Consider the following 6,000-nt stretch of genomic DNA (forward strand, 5'->3'; position numbering starts at 1 on the left):
GGCCTGAACAGTAGGGTCACCACACCCAGTGCCCAGACCCTCGACGCTCACCCTGCTTCTAATGCTTCTCTGTGCAGAGGCTCGAGCTCCAGCTTTGTGACACACGGCAGGTGCCTCTGGACATGTCCCCTGGCCCCTTGGAGCCCACGGTCGTGCCTGTCGAGCGACGGAGTGCCCCAGTGCAGGGCTGCGGAGGGAAGGGGTAGAGAGCCGTGCTGACCATCAGCCAGCATCTGCATTAGGCATCTGGGGGCGCGGGCGGTGGGGGGGGGGGCGCAGGGGGCAGGCACAGGGTCCCGGGGGAGCCCAGCAGGGTAGAGGTGGACCGTTGCTGCCGGGACCCAGCCAAGGCCTCGGAGGGAGACCCAGACGTGCACGTTCTTGGCGTGAAGTCCTTCCTGCTGCCAGGTCGGTGGGATTAGCGTGAAGGGCGACGAGGCCCCAGCGCCCCGCAGAGAGGGCAGTGGGAGTAAAGAATCCGTTAACTCGTTTGGTCGTTTGGTTGCACTTTTTTGAGACAGAAAGAGAAAATACCCCACGCGTCTGCTTTTTAAATTAAGAACTGAAAACATTTAATACGTTTAAATTGCCTTAGAGGACACTTCAGTTTTATTTCAGGGCCACTCAAGGCCGAGAGAGGGAGGGGGACGGGGGGAGGGAGACTGAGGGTCTAGAGAGAAAAGGGACAGACAGATAAGGGAGGGGAGAACGGCGGGGACCCACCCCTGTGGGGAGGGAGCCGAGAGGGAGCAGCCCCGAGGGAGACCCGGGCGTGGCCCCCACCAGGCTGGCACCTCCTCGAACCCACCTCTTCTCTCAGCCTCTTGCCAGGTGGAAGCCGCCCAGGGCAGGCCGCCGGGAATGTTCCATGGAAAGGAAGAAGGCTGAGGAAGGCAGGCCCAGAGCCCGCTGGGCTCTCCTTAGCTGTGTGAGCAGGATTTGGGATTAGGAGGGGGGGCTCTGACTGCCCCCAGGCCCAGGGGGTTTCTAGGGGAAGATGCTGTCCGTGGGGGGTGGTCTAACTGTGCCCCCGGGTGAGCGGGAGAGCTCCAGGGGTGGGGGCTCCACTCTGGGGGGGGGGGGCCCTCGCATCTCCTCCAATCAGAGTAGCTCCAGAAAACACTTTGTTTGAAAAGCCACCGAAGAATGCTCAAAGCCCCAAGGCCGTGGTCCCCCCTCCCGGTGGCCATCCACACCCCCCCATCCAGGTTACCCAAGATTGGAGGACGTCCCCCAGGAGAAATGTCTTTACAACAGCAGCCAGTGGTGTTCTGGAGAACCCACTTGCGCCTGGCTCTGTGCTAAGTGCTCGGCACAAACTAACGCCTGCCCCCCTCACCGCGCCTCTGCGAGACCCCCATTCCCAGGGTGGGAAACTGGGGCTCACCGAGGTCTCGTGGTTGGTAAGCAGCAGGACTGGGGTTTGAACCCAGGCTGTCTGGCTCCAGAGGCCCCAGTCCACGCCTGGCGCACACAGTAGGCCCTCAACGATGGCCCCTGGCGAAGGAGGATAAGGACAATAAGACGGAAACTCGTTCTCACCCAGGACAAGCTGGTAGCTAATGAACGTTTGTTCCCAGGCTGGCCTTCGTGTTATTTCTTACGGGTTCAAACACTCAGTTTTTAGGAACACGGACTCAGTTCTTTCCCCTTTGGGCCGGAGACGATGGTGAAGCTCCCCCACCCCCCACCCCCCGGGAAGGACAGTGAGGCAGGGCGGGTTCTGTGGGGCTGAGAGTCTCTGACGCTCAGCCTTGAGGCTGGCGCATGCTGGGGCCTCTCAGGGCCCCAGTCAGGGACAGCAGCTGGACCTCTCTCCGCCCTCGGCCTCCCCCTTCCTCCCTCCTGTGCCCTTGGGTCCCTCCTTGCTCCCTCCTCCCCCCGGCCCCATGCACTCCCAACCTGCCTTCTCCCAGCCCTCCTAGAGGATTGGCCCATTTCACAGACGGATAAACAGAGGCTCAAAGCTGGGGAAGGTGCACACGGCTACAATGCTAGGGACGCTCCTTAATCCAGGCCTTTCTGTCTCTTGCTCCGCCCCGCCTGGCAGGGGCATGTACCGGCACGGGAGAGCCCCCTTGAACACGTGTCTCTGAGATAGGATTTATTTCCGTAAGTGACCTCTCTGCCCAGGGCGTTTCTTGAAATCCGGGGAGATTTAGAGAGTATTTAACTTGAAAAAACCGTCCCTTTCCCCTTCGGTGTTCTGAACGGCTGGTATTTAAATACCTTCCTGGCTTAAGGGCATTTGGGCTGTGCTGCTCTTTATTGAGTGGATTAATGAGAACTGGAGTATTCGTGAGTGACCTTTAACCCTCCAGCCTCCTCTGCCCGTCGCCGTCGCCGGATGGGTGATTCTGCAGACTTTCTCCCGAACCCGGTGTCCCCAGGCTCAGCCACCAGGAATGATCAACAAAGAACAGGACAATCGTAATGCACATCATGAGATCAGGGGCTCCTGGTTACTACTTAATTCAGAGCAGGTCAGAGGAGCTCGACAGAGTTCTCGGGGAGGAACTCAGGAGCAGAGAAGGGGCCTTGGAGGGGCCGGGGCAGCATTCTCTGCAGGACCCCAGGGGGCGGCGGGCCGTATGCTCAGCAGGTGAGCAGCGGGACCAGCTATGGCCCCTGCTTTGCTTTCCTGCCTGCAGGATGCCCTCCACCCGGTCCCCTGCCTGCTGGAATCCTTTTATGGGGCCACCGCCCCCGTGGAGACGTCCCCTCAAGGACGCCTCCGTGCTCCCCGGTCTCCGCTCATTCCCCTCCCTGGACCCCCCAGGCTGGGGGCAACGCCGTGACCTGGGCGCTGACTCCCCCTCTAGACCCCCAACTTGACCTCGTCCCGGTGATATTTGCAACATCAGGGCCGTGTGGTCCAGGGAGAGTCAGGTACGCGCACGTGGAAGACGAGGCCCCCTCATCTCCTGAACTTGCAGTGTCCCCAGGAGAGTATAGGGTGGGATCTACACCCTCCCCCGTCCGCTTGGGGTCGGGCGGACGGGTGATACCCGAGCGACGCGAGCTGAGGCGTGGCTGACGCGGCTTGGCCCCCCCCTTTCCTGCCCGATCGCATTACAGCCTGGAGTCAACTGCGGCTGAACCCAGCGCGGCCCAGCCAGACCCCACCACCGTCAGCCAAAATCCACACCCAAGAGCGAGAAAAGTGCGTGTGGTTGCTGTAAGCCCCCGAGAGGGGGGGCTCGTTCGTTACAGAGCATGGTTGCAGCAGAGCTGACCGCCGCAGCAGAGATGTGGCTCCAACGCGTCAGGAGCAGGGGGAGAGACGCCCCCCTTCCGCCCAAGGGGCCACCTTAACCTGGATGAGACGGAAGAACGCCGACCCCAGCGGGGCACCTGCAGCGTGGGGAGCGTGACCGAGGGCAGCCAGGGGGGCAAGGTCGGGGGCAGGGCTCTGGTGCCGAAGGCAGAGGGGACCTTGTCCGTGGCCGGCGGGCACCGTGCGTTTCCAGGACGGCCTCGACGGCAGACGCGCATCACGACACCGTCAGAGGACGCACAGCTGTGTCATTTTGCGGAGCGGTCTCTTTCCAGAGCCGTGCATTCTTCGCGGTAGACCCGAGCTGGTCAGAGGCCCGAGAAGGTGTCACGCAGCCGGCCCCAGCCTAGCGTTTGGTCGCTGGCCAGCGGGGTCGCGGTGGCAAAGGCAGGAACGCGGCTGGGTGTTTAGGCCTTTGCTACGAGGCTCCCCGTGACCGAGTCAGTGGGTCTTGGGACAGCCCCCCCCCCAGCCCCCCCCCCCAGGCTTCCTGGGTGGCCGCACAGGCTGTGCTGGGTCAGAGGCGGCTCCCGGGGACAGACTCGCTTCAGAGGCACTGGAGGCGAAGGCTGGGTGTTCACGCGCAACATGAGACAGGAACCCGATGAACCAGATCGGAGAACAAAGACTACGTTCCCGAGACCGGCGCCTTAATGTCTCACAAGACTTGGGGACGCTCCCTTTCCTGCGCTCCGCTCGCCCCGCGGGGAGGTGACCCCGAGTGCCCCGGACCCAAATCCGTCAGCCCCCCGAGCTGGCCAGGACCGTGTGAGGCGGGGGCATCGCCAGGCGCTGGAAGGGGTGAGGGGGGCCGCTTCCGTGGAGCTTGTGACCACATCCTGGTCGGGTCAGGGCCCGAGCAGCCGCGCTCTCGCATGCGTGCGGGTGCGTGCGTGACTCCGCTGTGTGCCGGGGCCCGAGCTGGAAGGGCTGGCCCTCGAGGCACGTGGCCTAGTGCAGAGTGGGCAGTGCTGGCCTCAGGGGAAGCCGGCACTGGGTTTCATGTCCCAGCGTCGCAGGCCACTGGGATTGGAGGTCGTGCGGGAGCTGGGGTACGTGGGCTGGGTTTCCCGGGCAGGTCCGAGGGCAGGGGCCCCTGAGTTCTGGGGGATACGTGGGAGAAGGTCGAAGGACACCGGCTCCCGAGAGGCGCGGACTCGACGCCGGGACAGCCCCAGGGCTCTGGCTGAACCAGTGCGGCCACGTGACTTGACCGTGGCAGAGGCCAGCTTGCTCTCAGGCCATGGAGACTCATCCTGATTCGCCCCCATCCCCAAGTGACAGTATGCCCCGTGCCCAGGAAAGGCGAGTCTGGCCTGTCCCCCGATCTCCCCCAGCACCTGCCCTCCTCCGATGAACGGGTGAAGACAGACAGCAGGCCCCCTGGCCAAGCCCGTCTCCCTGCCTTGCCCCTCCCGGGCGTGGGAGGTCGGCTAGCACCGATCACCTGGTCTGTCGGTGACTATCCTGCCCAGGCATCAGGCACAGAAATCCATTTGGGCAGAAAGTCAGCTGTGACAGCCCCTCCGAGCCCCAGGGGACAGAGGCGCAGAGCGCCAGGAACGGACCCCCTCCCGACTTGGCTCCCTCCGGCCTGACTCCTCGCCCAAAGCAGCCCTTGCCCAGACGGCGTCCTCCCTGTAAACCTCCAAGTACAACCCAGAACCAGGGATCTCGAGGCCCGTCCTGGGAGCTGTAGGTCCCTGGGATTTCTCCCGGTCTTTCTAGAGAATCTTCCCCACACAGGGCTCTCGAGGAGGCCGGCCGCCAGGGTCCCCTCTGCCCCCTGTGCACGTCCCCACCCACTGCTGGAGCAGAATGGGAGGCCCGTCTCCCCCGAACCCGCCGCCAGAACTTTTCGATCAGGCTCCTGCAACCCCATTAACCTGCAGCGGCTTCTAATTGAGCCAACAGGGCTCTGACATTCTGGCAACGGCTGAGAGCATTCAGAGCTGGAAAGGGCAGGCCGCTCTCCACCAGGCTGGGGGGCGGGGGGCGTGCAGAGGGAGGAGAGGTGGCGTCACTCCCCTCCCCCATGTCGGGGCTGCCTGACGTCGGGGGCACAGGAGCCCCCACCCCCAGGCCAGAACTCCCCCACCCCAGCCTCACGTCCTCCGGGGAACGAAACGTCCCCTTACCTGTGCCGAGCCTCGCTGCTGTCCAGCCCGCAGAGGGTAACCCTGGGCGTCCGGGGTGCCCGCCACCAGCCCCTTCCTCGGGAGCAGCCCCGGCCAGGCTGTGTGGGGCGCGTCCCGGGTCGGGGCATACGTGTATATGTGCCCGTGGGCGTAGCAGTGCCTCTGGGAGGAGCCAGGGGTCAAATATTCCTGGCTGCCACCTGCCACCGGCCCATCCCAGGGGCCAGCTGCCCGAGAAGGGGGGCGCTCTGGCCAGGCCGGGCCCGCCGTCATCTGCCAGGAGCGTCAGGCGACAGCTTTTGCGTACCAGGCTCCCGCCGGCTGCTCTCCCAGGCTGAGGCGAGTGGTTTATTTTTAGAGCCCGGCCCTTCCCCAGACGCCAGGATCCCAGCTGAGATTTCCAGCGGCTCAAACGAGCCCATTCCTGGGCTGACTTGTCGCTTACTGGGAATGTTCTGGAAGAGAGACGGAGGTGCTCAAAGGATGTGGAGCTCAGTGTTCTGGTCTGAGAAGGGCGGGGCTGGACCGGGGGCGGGGGGGTCTCCGGGACCCTCCGGCGAGGACGGCCCCTGACTCGGCGGCCAG

General features: G+C 64.1%; 1 protein-coding gene across 1 annotated transcript in view; it reads right to left on the reverse strand.

The window, feature by feature from the left end:
- The window catches only part of SHISAL1 (shisa like 1), a 130,587-nt gene extending 124,876 nt beyond the window's left edge, over positions 1 to 5,711 (reverse strand). Inside the window, exon 1 of the mRNA XM_023257583.2 lies at positions 5,416 to 5,711. The gene's annotated coding sequence lies outside the window, so the exon portion shown is untranslated. The remainder of the gene's footprint in view (positions 1 to 5,415) is intronic.
- Positions 5,712 to 6,000: the final 289 nt, after the last annotated feature.

The sequence above is a fragment of the Felis catus genome, chromosome B4 (assembly GCF_018350175.1).
Source record: "Felis catus isolate Fca126 chromosome B4, F.catus_Fca126_mat1.0, whole genome shotgun sequence".
NCBI lineage: Eukaryota > Metazoa > Chordata > Mammalia > Carnivora > Felidae > Felis > Felis catus.